The following is a 16,536-nucleotide window of genomic DNA, read 5'->3' as shown; positions in this document are numbered from 1 at the left end:
TGTCCATTCTGAAGGAGACCAACCCTGGGATTTCTTTGGAAGGAATGATGCTAAAGCTGAAGCTCCAGTACTTTGGCCACCTCATGCGAAGAGTTGACTCATTGGAAAAGACTCTGATGCTGGGAGGGATTGGGGGTAGGAGGAGAACAGGACGACAGAGGATGAGATTGTTGGATGGCATCACGGACTCGTCGGACGTGAGTCTGAGTGAACTCCGGGAATTGTTGATGGACAGGGAGGCCTGGTGTGCTGCGATTCATGGGGTCGCAAAGAGTCGAACACGACTGAGCGATTGAACTGAACTGTACTCTGCCAGAGAGCCTGAGGGAATGAAAGAGATCAGACAAGAGATTTGCAATGCTACCTACTACTCTGGGAAAGTCTATCTCGGGCTCTCCGGAAAACCTCCTCTGCCCCAGGGACAGGACAGTCCTTCAACCAGTCCTAACAGAGGCCCTGGGCCCTGTTATAGCCAAACCAGTGTGCCTGGTGCCAAGCTTTGGGCCACTGGAAGAATGAATGCCCTAAGGCAAGGAAGGAAGAGTAAGCTCCCGCAGTTGCGGGTTTGCTGACTTGGAAATTAAATAGGGCTGTGAGGAGCCTGGTGGGCTGCCATCTATGGGGTAGCACAGAGTGGGACACAACTGAAGTGACTTAGCAGCAGCAGCAGCAGCAGCAGCCTGGGCTCAGAGATATCAGATCCCAGAGAACCCATGTTAACCTTAAAAGTGGGGGACCAAAACATTGACCTCATGGTGGATACAGGAGCAGAACTGTTGGCAGTAACAAATCCTATGGCACCACTGTCCAAAAAGACTACCGCTGTAACTGAGGTATCGGGAGAGGAGATGATTAAATTGTTTTGCCAGCCCAGAAAATGTCAGATGGGAGCGTACCAAGATATTCATGAATTCCTCTACATTCCTGAGTGCCCAGTACCCCTGTTGGGAAGAGACTTGCTCTCCAAACTAGGAGCACAAGTGACTTTCCCCCCTGGGGAGAGGCCCACCTTCCGGATGGACACTATGACTTATTTGCTCTCTCTCTCAAGACCCCCCCTCCCCAAGATCAGTGGAGATTGCATGAGCCTCTGAAGGCAGACCGGGTGGGCTGGAAGAGCATGAGGAAGAGCTAACTCAATTATTCCCTGAGGTCTGGGCGGAAGACAACCCTCCCACCTCCCAGGCTGGCTAAACATCAAGCCCCAGTGATAATAGAACTCAAACCAGGCACCATCCCAGTTAGAAAGCCTCACATCAATAGATTGAAACAAGCAGGCATTCTGGTAGAGTGCCAGTCAGCTTGGAATATGCCAATCCTGCCAGCCAAAAAAGAAGGAGGACAGGATTATAGGCCTGTACAGGATCTCAGGCTAGTCAACCAGGCTACTGTGACTTTACATCCCATTGTTCCAAACCCCTATACCTTACTTAGCCTCCTCCCGCCGAGGATTAAAGTTTATTCTCGCCTAGATCTCAAGGATGCCTTCTGCCTACGCCTTGTCCCAGCCTCACAGCCCATCTTTGCCTGTAAATGGGAGGATCCAGTCAGTGGCACCAAGCAACAGCTCAAGCCTTGGCTTCTGACCTGAACTCACTCCATCTGGAAGAGTATGGATGTTGGCTCCTACAATATGGGGATGACCTGCTGCTGGCCGCTGAGACCAAGGAAAAATGCTGGGAAGGGACAAAAGCACTCCTCCAGCTGCTGATGGAAGCAGGTTACCGGGTGTTGAAGAGGAAGGCACAGATCTGCAAGGAAGTGGTAAGGGGTTTGTTTTAAAGAAGGACACAAGGTTCCAAACCCTAGTTGGGTCCTATATACTGATGGCACCAGCCTGATAAAACAAGGACAACGGCTGTCAGGTTAGCCAAAGCGGACGGGGCCATAAAGACTGAAAAGGGATGGTGGGAATTGCCAAGTGGCAAATTATTAGTATCAGAGGAGCTGGCACACTATCTGGTAAGCCAAACGCATCAAACGACACACCTAGGCCATGCTGCCTGCTCACAGGTTAATGCTGCCTCTTGGGTATTCAGACAAAAACCTCTGGGTATTCAGCTGAAAGGCACACTGCCCTTTGAACACCTAGGAGTTACTTCACTGAAATGAAACCTCACCGACACTACCGTTACCTGCTGGTCATGGTATGTATGTTCTCAGGATGGGTAGAAGCTTTTCCTACCTGTACTGAAAGAGCATCAGAAGTAGCCCGGTGCTTGCTTAGGAAATAGTTCCCAGATTTGGACTTCCTACCAGCATTGGTTCAGACAATGACCCGACTTTTGTAGCTGATTTAGTACAACAAGTAATCAAAAGGAAACTGCACACTGCATATAGGCCCAGAGTTCTGAGATGGTGGAGTGAACCAACCGGACATTAAAGAGACTCCCCAAGTGGGTCATAGAGACTGACTGCTCCTGGGTGGACTTGCTTCCGATGGCTCTGCTCAGACTCAGGATGACCCCACAGTCCCAAGGCTATTCTCCATACAAAATTGTGGCCCCTTGCCATAATAAAAAAAGTGTCAACAAATTTGCCTCAGGTCAGGGGGAATAGGATTTCACAGCAGATGGAACTGGGTAAGGTAATAAATCGGGTAACTAAGTTTGTACAAGAAAGGGTGCCATTCCCCCTTGGGGAACAGATTCATGAATTTATGCTTGGTGACCAAGTATGGGTCAAAGATTGGACACATGATTTGATAGCCCCTTGGTGAAAGGGCCCTTATGTTATTCTCACTACCCCTACTGCAGTTAAAGTGGCAGGTATTGTCCCTTGGATCCATCATACGAGGGTGAAAAGAAAATACCATGCAGACCCAAAAAACACTGAGTGGACTGCACAGAGGGATGCCGCTGACCCTCGAGAGACTAAGACCACCCTTAAGAAGAAGGAAAAGAAGATCCTGGACGAGCCCCTTCAGGATGAAGCGGCACAATCAACTCCTGCTGCTTGGCCTCATCAACATGATTTTGAATTCAACTTCTGTTTCAACTCAGGACAGTATTTTCATCTCATGGGCACATTCCTATGCAGACTTCCACAACACTCCCACCTGCTGGGTATGTAGGGCTGTGCCTCTGTCAGTGATGGACGGACTTCCTTGGTGGTTGTCACCGCTCTGCCAAGGAGAGTTTAAACCACTCTGCTCTTTTCTGGGATGAAAAAAAAGAGACTTTCCTCTCTCTTGTCAATCATAACCTCTCCTTGCTCTCTTGGTGTAAGACCTACAGTCAATAGACTCGGGTCATGGGGTTACATTTGATAAAAATGCCAGTGTAACAAAAGCCTAACCTTTACCTAAGCCCCAGTAAATCTACCTTATTTACATGCTAGGTGGACTAGATCTGTGTGTCAATGGTATGAGTATATTGCTGCCTTATTCGTACCCTTTATAGGGACAACAGATATCATGATTAAAGTAGAGGCCTTGACTAATTTCACAAAACAGGCCCTCCTAGATAGAACAAAAGCCATCCAAGCCTTAAATGAAGAGCAAATCCAAATGAGAAAAGCGGGAATTCAAAACAGAATGGCTTTGGACATACAGCTGCTCAAGGAGGGACCTGTGCTATAATTAAGGTTGAATGTTGTGTATACATTCCTGACTTATCTGGCAATGTATCGACTGCTTTAGATGACATGAAAAGCCAGGTAAAAGCAATGTCAAATGAAAACATTCCTTTCTGGACTTCAGTCCTGTCTTGGGTGAAGGGTGATTGGTGGAAAACTATATTTATCACTGTTATAGTTGCCTTGATAGTTCTGCTTTGTGGAACCTGAATTTTACAATGTGTTATGAACTTTGTAACCTGAAGGTTGATGTCATTCTCCCAAATTGGTGGTCGGAGAGCCATGGTGCAATATATCCCTATGAGTGATGCTCATAATATGAGTTAAAAGCATCAAGAGGGGGGAATGAAGAAGGAATTCATAGGGCCTGGACTCCATCTTAGGCCTGTTCATGGTGATCATGCTTCAGCCACCTTTCCAATGGACTCTGAACTCTGTGTTTAGTGCCTATGAAAACAATAACAGAAGGATAAGACCCTCTCCAGACAGCGGAACTTGAAGATCGTATCTAGGTTACTCATCGCCTATGAGAAAACATACACTAATCACCCCTTCCTCCAGACAGGCCATAAATTTTTCTGTATCTATTGGAGTATAACCTTGGGTTTATTGATTATTGGCTAATTGTTTGACTGAGCACATGAGCACACAGTACGTGAATGATGGGGTTATTGGGATTGTATTTTCCTTGGTTTATGTAAGTCTCAACGAATTTGGAGTGGTGGGCTCAGACACGTACACATGGGATATAAAAGATGTTCACAAATGCTGGTTGGGGTCCTTGGCTAAGAGGAGACTCTGCCTTGGGCCCACCGGTGTAATAAACTGCACTCCACTATCTGCATTGTCCTTCTGAGTGAGTTTGTTTCCTGGAATGCATGGCTACAATACTAACCAAGGCTACCTACAAATTCAATGGAATCTCTATCAAATTACCAAGATTATTTTTCACAGGATTAGAACAAAAAGTTTACAATTTGTATGGAAACCAAAAGACCACAAATAGCCCAAGCAATCTTGAAAAGAAAAATGGAGCTGGAGGAACCAGGCTCCCTGACTTCAGACTATACTATAAAGCTACAGTTGTCAAAACAGTATGAAACACTATGTTACTTGCACAAAAACAGACATTTTGATTAATGGAACAGGATAGGAAGTCCAGAGATTAAACCCACACATTTATGGTCACCTCAGTCAGTCAGTTCAGTTGCTCAGTCATGTCTGCCTCTTTGTGACCCCATGGACAGCAGCATGCCAGGCCTCCCTGTCCATCACCAATTCCTGGAGCTTACTTAAACTCATGTCCATTGAGTCAGTAATGCCATCCAACTATCTCATCCTTTGTCGTCCCCTTCTCCTCCTGCCTTCAATCTTTCCCAGCATCAGGGTCTTTTCAAATGAGTCAGTTCTTCCCATCAGATGGCCAAAGTATTAGAGTTTCAGCTTCAGCATCAGTCCTTCCAATGATTATTCAGGACTGATTTCCTTTAGAATGGACTGGTTGGATCTCCTTGCAGTCCGGGACTCTCAAGAGTCTTCTCCAACACCACAGTTCAAAAGCATCAATTCTTCAGCGCTCAGTTTTCTTTATAGTCCAACTCTCACATCCATACATGGTCACCTAATCTATGATAAAAGAGGCAAGAATGGACAATGGAGAAAAGGCAGCATCTTCAACAAGTGGTGCTGGGAAAACTTGACAGCCACATGTAAATGGATGAAATTAGAACACACCTTATCACCATACACAAAAGTAAACTCAAAATGGATTAAAGACCTAAATATAAGGTTGATACAATAAAAATTATTAGAGGAAAACATAGATAGAACACTCTAAGATAAACTGCAGCAAGAATTTTTTCAAACTACCCCCCTAATGAAAATAAAACCAAAAATAAACATATGGGACCTAATTAAATTTAAGAGCTTTTGCATACTAAAGGAAACCATAAACAAAAGAAAAGACAACTCACAGAATGGGAGAAAATATTCACAAATGAAGGGACTGACAAAGGAGTAATCTCCAAAATTTACAAACAACTTATGCAGCTCTATATAAAAAACAACCCAATCAAGAAATGGGCAGAACATCTAAACAGACATTTCTCCAAAGACATACAAATGGCCAAAAACACATGAAGAGATGCTCAATGCTCAACATCACTAATTATTAGAGAAATACAAACCAAAAGTAAAATGAGTATCACCTCACTGTTCTGAATGGCCATCATCAAAATGTCTACAAACCATAAGTGCTGGGCAGGGTATGGAGAAAAGGGAAGCTCCTACACTGTTAGATTGGAAGATAAAGTAAAAGAAGTATATATATTTACATATATTTGTATAACTTTACATCTGAAACACATTGTAAATCAACTGTATTTCAATAAAAATTAAGAGCTTGCATGGCACCGGAAATCACTGACAAAAGGAAGAGATAAACTTTTGAATGGGAGAAAAGATTTGAAAATTATATGATGATAAAGGGTTAATATCCATGATATATTAACAGCGTACCCAACTCAATACCAAAAAAATAAAAAAAATAGGCAGAAGACCCAACTAGACATTCTTCCAAAGAAGACATGTAGATGGCTAACCAGCACATGAAAAAATGCTCAACACTGCTGATCAGAGAAATGCAAATCAAACCCCAATGAGATATCACTTCACAATTGTTAGAATGACCATCATTAAGAAGAATGCAAATAATGATTGTTGGCAAGGATGTGGAGCAAAGGGAAATCTAGTACTTTGTTAGTGGGAATGCAAATTGGTGTGGCCACTATGGAAAATGTTACGGAGATTCCTCAAAATACATAAACATAGAACCACAATATAACCCATAAATTTTTCTCCTGGTGTATAAAAATATAAAAGTGAAAACACTAGTTTGAAAAGATACATCCCAATGTTCATAGCAGCATTATTTATAATAGCCAAGCTAAAATATGGAAACAACCTCAGTGTCCATCAATAGACACATGGATATAGATAAAAACACATGTGCACATGTGCACACACACATACTTGTACATACACATGCACACAATGGAATATAACTCAGCCATAAAAAAAAAAATAAAATTTTGCCGTCTGCAACATGATTGGACCTGGAGATTATCATGCTTAGTGAAATAAGTCAGACAGAGAAAGACAAAAAAAAAAGAAAAAATACTGTATGTTATCACTTACATGCGGAATCTAAAAGACAAAACAAATGAATGAAAATAATGAAACAGGAGCAAACTCACAGACAGAATAAGCTAGTAGCTACCAGTAGGGAGGGGAAGGGGTGGACAGGCATGATAAAGGCAGGGCATTAAGAAATACAAATTATTGTGTATAAAATAAACAAGATACAAGGATATCACAGGGAATATAGTCAATATTTTATAGTAAGTTTAAAAGGTTTATAATCTGTAAAAATATTGAATCACTCTGTTGTACACATGAAACTAATATATTGGTAATATTGTATTAAATCAATCAACTATACTCAAAAAAAGTAATACATTTTAAAACTTCTTGCTGCCAAAATAATCAATTGAAGTTTAAAAATAATACGTTTGAGAATTATCAAGATCATAGTCCTTTTTTAAATGCACTATTCCTTAGTGCATATACAGTATATAGAAAAATTAGGAACTGAGATTCTTTAAATTGTACTTTTGCAAAGTTTTCTCATAAAAAGTGTACAAATTAGTGCTGTTGCTATATTTTATTTTCAAAATCCATGTTACTTGTATAATGGTTTTATTATTTTATTTAAAGTAACTATATAGTTAGTACTACAAAGAGAAATAGTCAGAATCTAATTATTAAAAATCCTTCAAGCTAGGCTTCAGCAGTACGTGAACCGAGAACTTCCAGATGTACCAGCTGGATTTAGAAACGACAGAGGAACCAGAGATCAAATTCCCAAATTCTGCTGGATCATAGAAAAAGCAAGGGAATTAAAATCTACTCTGCTTCATTGACTACGCTACAGCCTATTACAGTGTGGATCACAACAAACTATGGAAATCTCTTAAAGAGATGGGAATACCAGACCATGTTACCTGTCTCTTGAGAAACTTGTATGCAGGTCAAGAAGCAATAGTTAGAACCAGACATGGGACAACAGACTGATTCAAAATTGGGAAAAGAGTACGTCAAGGATGCATTGTTACCCTGCTTAATTAACTTACATGCAGAGTACATCATGGGAAATGCCAGGCTGGATGACTCACAAGCTGGAATTTAGATTGCTGGGAGAAATAAACAATCTCAGATATGCAGATGATACCACTTGAGAAAGTGAAGAGGAACTGAAGAGCCTCTTAAATGAAAGGTGAAGTCGCTCAGTCGTGTCCGACTCTTTGTGACCCCCATGGACTGTAGCCTATCAGGCTTCTCCGTCCATGGGATTTTCCAGGCAAGAGTGCTGGAATGGATTGCCATTTTCTTCTCCAGGGGATCTTCCCGATCCAGGGGATCGAACCCGGGTCTTCCGCATTGCAGGCAGACGCTTTACCGTCTGAGCCACCAGGGAAGCCAGAAGGGTAAAAGACACGAGTGAAAAAGCTTGCTTAAAATTCAACATTTAAAAAAACTAAGATCATGGCATCCAGTCCCATCACTTCATGCAATTAGATGAGGAAAAAGTAGAAACAGTGACATATTTTATTTTGGGGGGCTCCAAAACCACTGTGGATGGTGACTATGGCCACCAAATTAAAAGATGCTTGCTCCTTGGGAAAAAAGCCACTACAAACCTAGAGAGTGTATTAAAAAGCAGAGACTTTGCCAACAAAGGTCCCTATGGTCAAAGCTATGGTTTTTCCAGTAATCATGTATGAATGTGAAAATTGGACCCTAAAGAATGCTGAGCACTGAAGAACTGATGCGTTTGAATTGTGATGCTGAAGAAGACTCTTCAGAGTCCTATGGGCAGTAAGGAGATCAAATCAGTCAATCTTATAGGAAATCAACCCTGAATATTCATTGGAAGGACTGATGCTGAAGCTCCAATCCTTTGGCCACCTGATTCGAAGAGCCGACTCATTGGAAAAAACCCTGGTGCTAGAAAGATTGAGGGCAAAAGGAGAGGGGGGTAACAGAGGATGAGAGATGGTTGGACAGCATCACCAACTCAGTGGACATGAGTTTGAGCAAACTCCAGGAGATAGTGAAGGACAGGGAAGCATGGTGTGCTGCACTTCATGGGGTCACAGAGTCAGATACAAGTCAGTGACGGAACAGTGAAAAATCATTTTAATAATTTTCATCTGATCAAAAGTGATTTTTATGAAATTTTGCATTTGAAAGCTTATTAGATTCTTACTCTATTATGCAAGGTATAGTTAGAATTTTAGCACTGAACAGTTATTAATTTTTCATGAGAAAAATTAGAAAACAATTGTTTTTATTTTAATCAATGACAGGCATGTGGATTTTTGGAAAATTAACATTATATTCTAGTGTTTTTTTAAAATATAAAAGGATATTATTTCTAGCTTGAACATGTTTCTTTTAAATTTATAACTCACCTGGTGGCTTTTTTTTGGTGAGAGGAATTTTTGTTAGTATACCTTAATTGTTTTATTCAGATGTTATTGACGTATCATTGAAACATACCTCTAGTTTGTGGTTGGCATTTTTTCAAATGATAGCAACTACTCACAAATATTTGTATTTTCTTTCTTATCTTGCTTCTTTATACTATAATAATAGTATACTAGTATATTACTTTATTAAAGATGCATTTGAAGCACAGTTTGATCTTTAGTATTATGTCTTCTATTTCTCATTCTCAGGATTTTAATGTTTGAACATACTTCTCAAAAATGTATTTTAATTGTGAAACAGATGGCTGCAAAACAGTACAATTTACTTAGAAACTGAAATCCAACTTTTAAACACTAGAGCCTTTCCAGTGATTTAAACCTCTGTGATATGCCAAATTGTTTTTTTGTATGAATCAATGTTTTCTATTCTAGCTTGAAAGATGCTTCCTCTACTTCAGAGAGATCAGTCACTCACCCAGTAATAATGACATTTTACCTTGAAAGAAACTGGTCATTCTCTTCAAAGAGCACATTAAAAGTAGAATTTGTTTCATAGGGAGTCATCACTTTGAAAAAAGCAGTTCCATCAGTTTTGAATCCTCTAATTGCTTTTGGAAATGTTCCTGCAATCATGTGTCACTAAATATTTCATTATAACGGCTAATCTGAATAAAATATTTATTACCATATGTACAAGCAACATGGTTTACATATGCAGTTATTAATCATGATAATACTCATGAAGGTATTTATTCAGTATAATATTGACTCTATGTGAGTTAACTACATCCCACTGTTAAAATTTTGCCTTTACAAGCTTCAAAAAACATTTTCTACCCATGATAAGAAAGATTAGTTTAAAATGGGATAATACAACATTCCCTCAATTAAATGCTGAGAGGGACTGAAAGAGGAAGAAGGAAGGAGACATAGAAAGAGAGAAAATCAAACTAAGAGCAAAAAAAATGTGGATTTTTTAAACGTAGCTTTGACTCCTTATCTTGGGTGAAACATGAAAGTCCATTAAACATCATTTTCTTCATAAAGAAAGTAGGATCCCCCAAAATTCTTTCAGGTCCTAAGCTCTGCATGAAAGGCTGAGAGAAATTAGGAGACCACAGAAAAGGGTTTGAGCCAGTCGCTGGCCTCCAGTCTGCTTTCACCCGAGTCCACCACTGTGATCCCCTCTCAGGCCTGGCTCATTTTGTTACCCTTGAACAGCCCTGCTGACCACCAGCCTCCTGTTGACTTTAGCTCCTTCTGCCTCACTATATGCTTTTCTGCCACAACCCTTGGCAACATGACTGGGCCTCAGATTTGCTGCCAACAGACTGACCCAGTTATTGCCATTGCTGCTGAGTTTCCTTGTGTTTTCACCCTTGCAGCCCTCCCTCCACCATCTCCACCAGGGCATGGCCACACCTGGGACCTCACTCAAACCTGCCCCACCTCTGAAATCTCTTCTTCAGGCATGATCTCGGATTCAAACTTCCTGTTTTTGCAGTTTGCCTGCGTAAGCACTTTTTTTTGACCACTCTTTGTCTTCCGATTCATTTACTCATTTATTTTACCTACAGGTCAGCCTTCTCCTCTCTTCTCTTCTAATCCAGTTTAGATTTTGAGTCTCTCTCTTCAATAAGGCCCCAAACCTATTCATTTTCTTTTAATTCTAACTGCCTACCAAAACTGCAACCATGAATGAATCCAGCTCTTCAGCTTTAGTTTGCCCATAGACTGCTTTGTGCAGCTAAAAATCATCCAGACAAGTCAGATTGGTAACAGTCTATAAATTCATAGCCAACAAACTTAAAAGGACCTTAAAATTGCCTGAATTTCTGTCATGTGTCAGAAGTCAGCTCCATTTCTTTCTCTCTCAGAAAAATAAAAGGTTCTTTAATCTTCAATGACTGCAAACCTTTTGATTCTTTATTCACTCTCTGTTGATCTATCAATAATTGTTGATAGACAATTTCACTATCTCCTGCCAGCAAGTATTCACATCTGCCTACGTCTCTAATACCCCCCACCCCTTTTCGTCCCTCTGTTATAGTGGCTATGTGCCTGCATCCTGCCATAGGCTGTTCCATCGTCTGTGCTCTCAATCCTTGTTACTCTATTATCACCAGCTGTATCTCAATGAGACTTAAACATGTTTGAGTCTTAGCTTAAAAAAAATCCCTGAAACAAACACCTTCTTCCAGCTACTTTTATGTTTTTCATAAACTTCTCATAATGAGAGTTATGTATACATCCTGTTTCTATGTCTTCACTCATCATTCTTCCTACACCCCAACACCATCTGGACTTTGCTCCCATAACTCCACTAAATGATTCCTAGCCATCGTCAGGATTGCCCTTCTCACGGCTAAGGCAAAATTGCCTCCCTCAATCCTGTTCTTACTTGACCAGTCCCTGCTAGTTGACTACACTTTCTTTCTTTGGTTTCCTAATAACATATTTTTTTTTCTTTCCCCTCCACTCCCTATCTGGTCATTTTCCTTTATAGTTCAATAGTTCAACAAATATTACAGAATATCTGTGTATGTCAAGGACTGTATGTTGAGCATGCTAACAGTGAACAAAACAACAAGATCCTTGCTCCTAAGTACTTTACATTTTAAGGGAGGAGGGATTAAGTAATTTCACATAATTCTCAAAAATGCTATGAAAATAGTAGAATAGTTATATTAGAACCCAACTTAAAGTGCTTATCACTCTTCCTCAACCTCTTTTGCCAGAGTCTTCTGAGATTTAAATGGTGGAGCTTTCCAGAGCTCCGTCCAAAGCTCTCTTATTTACTCTGTATTCACTCTTTACTCAAACAATTTTCGTCTATGTGCCTATAACCCCTACATTTAAACTCTCACTCCATACTTTAAGTGATTACCTCAAGGCCACAGGCTGCTGGAGGACCCACGGTGTCGCTGTGCCACCTGGAGTATGTGGCTTCCCAAATACTGTAGCTGGGGAAGTCAGGCTGGGTGGTGAGGGAGCTTTCAACTGTCTCTGTCTGGCAGTGATAGACTTCAATTTTTCCCACATTCCGTTCACCCTGAGCTAGCCACAGAGCTTTACTACAAGGGGGCAGGGGCTTCCCTGGTGGCTCAGATGGCAAAGCGTCTGCCTGCAATGCAGGAGACCTGGTTTCGATCCCTGGGTCGGGAAGATCCCCTGGAGAAGGAAATGGCAACCCATTCCAGTACTCTTGCTTGGAAAATTCCATGGATGCCTGGTGGGCTACAGTCCACGGGATCGCGAAGAGTCGGACACGACTGAGGAACTTCACTGGTTCACTGGGGGGATGCAGTTTCCCAGATGCTGATTAGCTTGAGCAATATCTACCACAAAAAGATTTATTTTAGACTTCTTTTTCTCCTTCCCCTTACCAATATGCACTTTGCTTATGGCAAACAAGGGATGCATCACCTATGAATGGGCCTTTACGGAAAGACGTGTTGCTGGGGTTGCTGGGATCACACTTAGAAGGCATCCTGCAGCTGTCAGCTTCTCCGGAGCCTGCCTTAGCTGGCGATCGCTACCTAGGCCAAGATCACGCCCTTCCTGCGATGGCAACACCCCTGAATTGACTGTAACTGGAGGAGGACCAAGGCTTTATAGTTCCATTTTTCTCTTTGACAAACTTGGTTTTCTTTCTCCAGGAAAGAGACTAGAGTGAGGAAAGATGATGAACAAAACATAAGTATTTTAAATGAAAACAGAATCGGGCACCTTCTTTCCATAGGTATTTATACATCACATTCTATTTGTGTGCTCAGGTGCATCTGACTCTTTGAAACCCCATGGAGCATGCCAGGCTCCTCTGTCCATGGAATTTTCCATGTAAAAATACTGGAGTGGGTTGCCATTCCCTACTTCAGGGGATTTTCCCGACCCAGGGATGGATCATGCGTCTATTGCATTGGCAGGCAGATTCTTTACCACTAGCACCACCTGGGAAGCCCCCAAATTTTATGTAAGCATTGTTTTTGGAATAAATAACTTATGGCAGTTGGTAGTGAGAGGCATCTGAAAACTGAGATAAGATGTTAATTGGGACTAGGATCACTTTCAGTCCAACTGGTAAGGGGAACACAGATGTGCCTGGACATAAAGTGGGCGTCCAATTATTAAACCTTATTCCACTGGTGAATGGTGAAGGATGCCACTGCAGGAGCTATGCTTTAGCTAGTGAAAAGTATCAGACCTCTGAGAAGAACTGGGAAAAAAACTTTAAAAATAATGGAAATGAATGGCTATTGTTAAGCCCATTACTGCCCCAGAAAAAGATCATGGAAAGGTGTGGGCAACTGATCACCACGCATGAAAATCTATAGAACTTCTGAAAGCTTACAAAAACAGTCTTAGGCAACAGGAAGGCAGAAGAAACTGATGACTAGTAGTTAATGGAGTGTAGAGCTCCAGATAAGATTAAATGCCCAATCAAGGGAGGTTAGTTAAGACAAGATCAGGGCCTGGTTGGGATAAAATGGGATCTTGACATTTGCAAAGAGAATATCTGGGTGAATGACCCTGGACATTTTGAACCTCTAGGCTCTTCTGACATCTCTGTGATACCCTGGTGTTAATAATGCCTAGCATTCTAAAGAAAAAATGAGACTTAGCCATTGTGTATTGACAGGTGCTGGAGGAGAACCTGTGGGTCTGAATTCTAAGAGGGCTTAATTAAGGGGACTAGAAAATAAGATTGGGAAGGAGAGCTTATTTATTGGGTTGGCTAAAAAAGTTCATTTGGGGTATTAATGGATTAAATGGGCATGAGTTTGAGCAAACTCAGGGAGATAGTGATGGAGAGAGAAGCCTGACATGCTGCAGTTCATGGGGTCGGAAAGAGTTGGACATGACTTAGCAACTGAACAAGGAGAAGAAATGAACAAATTTCTAGGAAAAGACAGCCTTCCAAAACTGAGTTTAGAAGAAACAGACAAGTTGAACAGACCAATCACTAGAAGTGGAATTTAATTTCTAATAAAAACTCCCAGAAAACAAAAGTCCAGGTCTGGACAGCTTCACTGTGGATATTACCAAACATATAAAGAACAACTCTTATCTATCTTCCCAAACTATTTCAAAAAAACTGTAGGGGGAGAACACTCCCAGATTCATTCTATGAGGCCACCATTACCCTGATAACACACAAAGACACTACAAAAAAGAAAACTACAGACCAATAGCTCAGATGAATATGGATGAAAAAATCTTCAACAAAATTAAACCTAATTCAACAATGGGATCATACACCACGATCAAGTTGGATTTATTCCAGTGTCACAAGGGATGATTCAACAAACTCAAATCAATAATCCATTATATATATGAAGCTCAAGCTTGTATATATATAAGCTCATCTATATATATATATAGATGAAGCCCAAGCTGGAATGAAGATTGCTAGGAGAAATATAATAACCTCAGATATGCAGATGTCACCAACCTTATGGCAGAAATGGAAAAAGAACTAAAGAGCCTCTTGATGAAAGTGAAAGAGGAGAGTGAAAAAGTTGGCTTAACACTCAACATTTAAAAAACTAAGATAATGGCATCTGGTCCCATCACTTCATGGCAAATAGATGGAGAAACAATGAAAACAATGAGAAACTTCATTTTCTTGGGCTCCCAAATTGCTGCAGATGGTGACTACAGCCATGAAATTAAAAGGCGCTTGCTCCTTTGAAGGAAAGTTATGCCCGACCTAGACAGCATATTAAAAAGTAGAGACATTACTTTGCCAACAAAGGTCCATCTAGTCAAAGCTATGGTTTTTCCAGTAGTCATGTATGGATGTGAGAGTTGGACTATAAAGAAAGCTGAGCACCGAAGAACTGATGCTTATGAACTATGGTATTGGAGAAGACTCTTGAGAGCTCCTTGGACTGCAAGGAGATCCACCTAGTCCATCCTAAAGGAAATCAGTCCTGAATCATTGGAGCGACTGACACTGAAGCTGAAACTCCAATACTTTGGCCACCTGATGTGAAGAAACTGACTCTTTGGAAAAGACCCTGATGCTGAGAAAGATTGAAGGCAGGAGGAGAAGGGGATGACAGAGGATGAGATGGTTGGATGGTATCACAGACTCAATGGACATGAGTTTGAACAAGCTTCAGGAATTGGTGATGGACAGGGAAGCCTGGTGTGCTGGAGTCCATAGGATAACAAAGAGTTGGACACTACTGAGTTACTGAATCGAGCTGTTTCTACAATAAAAGACGGAATTCGGTAGTACTTATATATTCCTTGATGAAAAAAAAAACAGTAAACTCACTGTAAATGTGGCATAGTTTATAGCATTATAAGAATATAATTATATAATAATTATTTTATTTCATTTTCTGTACATGAAAACTCCTTTAAGGACATAAAGTAGAAAAGAAAACCACCATCTGGAAAATAATAGCAATGAAACAACTGACAAAGGATTAATTTCCAAAAGATACAAGCAGCTCATTCAACTTAATACCAGAAAAATAAACAACTCAATCAAAAAGTGGGCAAAGACCTAAACAAACATTTCTCCAAAGAAGACACACAGATGGCTAATAAATATACGAAAACATGCTCAGAATTGTTCATTATTAGAGAACTGCAAATCAAAACTAGAGTGGGATCTCACTCATACCAGTTAGAATGGCAATCATCAAAAACCTTTTAAATAATAGATGCAGGAGAGGATGTGGAGTAAAGGAACCCTCTGCACTGATGCTGAAGCTGAAACTCCAGTACTTTGGCCACCTGATGTGAAGAATTGACTCATTGAAAAAGACCCTCATGCTGGGAAAGACTGAAGGCAGGAGAAGAAGGGGACAACAGAGAATGAGATGGTTGGATCCATCACTGATCTGATGGACATGAGTTTAAGCAGACTCTGGGAGTTGGTGATGAACAGGGAGGCCAGGCGTGCTGCAGTCCATGGGGTTGCAAAGGGTCAGACACGACTGAGTGACTGAACTGAATTGAACTGATCTGAACTGAGAAAGATGGTACTGATGAACCAATTTTTAGGGCAGATGTAGAGAACAGACTTAGGGATACAAGGTGGGGAGGAGAGGATGGGATGAGCAAAGAGAGTAGCATGGAAACATTTATATTACCATATGTAAAACAGATAGCCAGTGGGATTTGCTGCATGACTCAGGGACCTCAACCTGGGCTCTGTGACAACAGAGGGGTGGGATGGATTGGGAAGTTGAGGGAGGTTCAAGAGGGAGGCTGATTCATATATACCTATGGCTGATTCATGTTAATGTTTGGCAGAAACCAACAGAATACTGTAAAGCAATTATCCTTCAATTAAAAATAAAGAAAAAAAGAAAACCACCATCTGGATTTTCCTATAAGGTTGTGGTGATCATTAGTGTAGAAAATGTAAAAAATAACTGGAAAGAATCCCTGT

General features: G+C 40.9%; 1 pseudogene; it reads left to right on the top strand.

Annotated features, from left to right (window-relative positions):
- The first annotated feature begins 1,673 nt into the window (after window positions 1–1,673).
- On the top strand, window positions 1,674–3,903 carry LOC138076256 (syncytin-B-like; annotated as a pseudogene).
- Window positions 3,904–16,536: the final 12,633 nt, after the last annotated feature.

This window comes from Capricornis sumatraensis, chromosome 3 (genome assembly GCF_032405125.1).
Source record: "Capricornis sumatraensis isolate serow.1 chromosome 3, serow.2, whole genome shotgun sequence".
NCBI lineage: Eukaryota > Metazoa > Chordata > Mammalia > Artiodactyla > Bovidae > Capricornis > Capricornis sumatraensis.
Note: the sequence above shows the minus strand (reverse complement) of the source record. Positions and strands in the feature narration are given on the sequence as shown.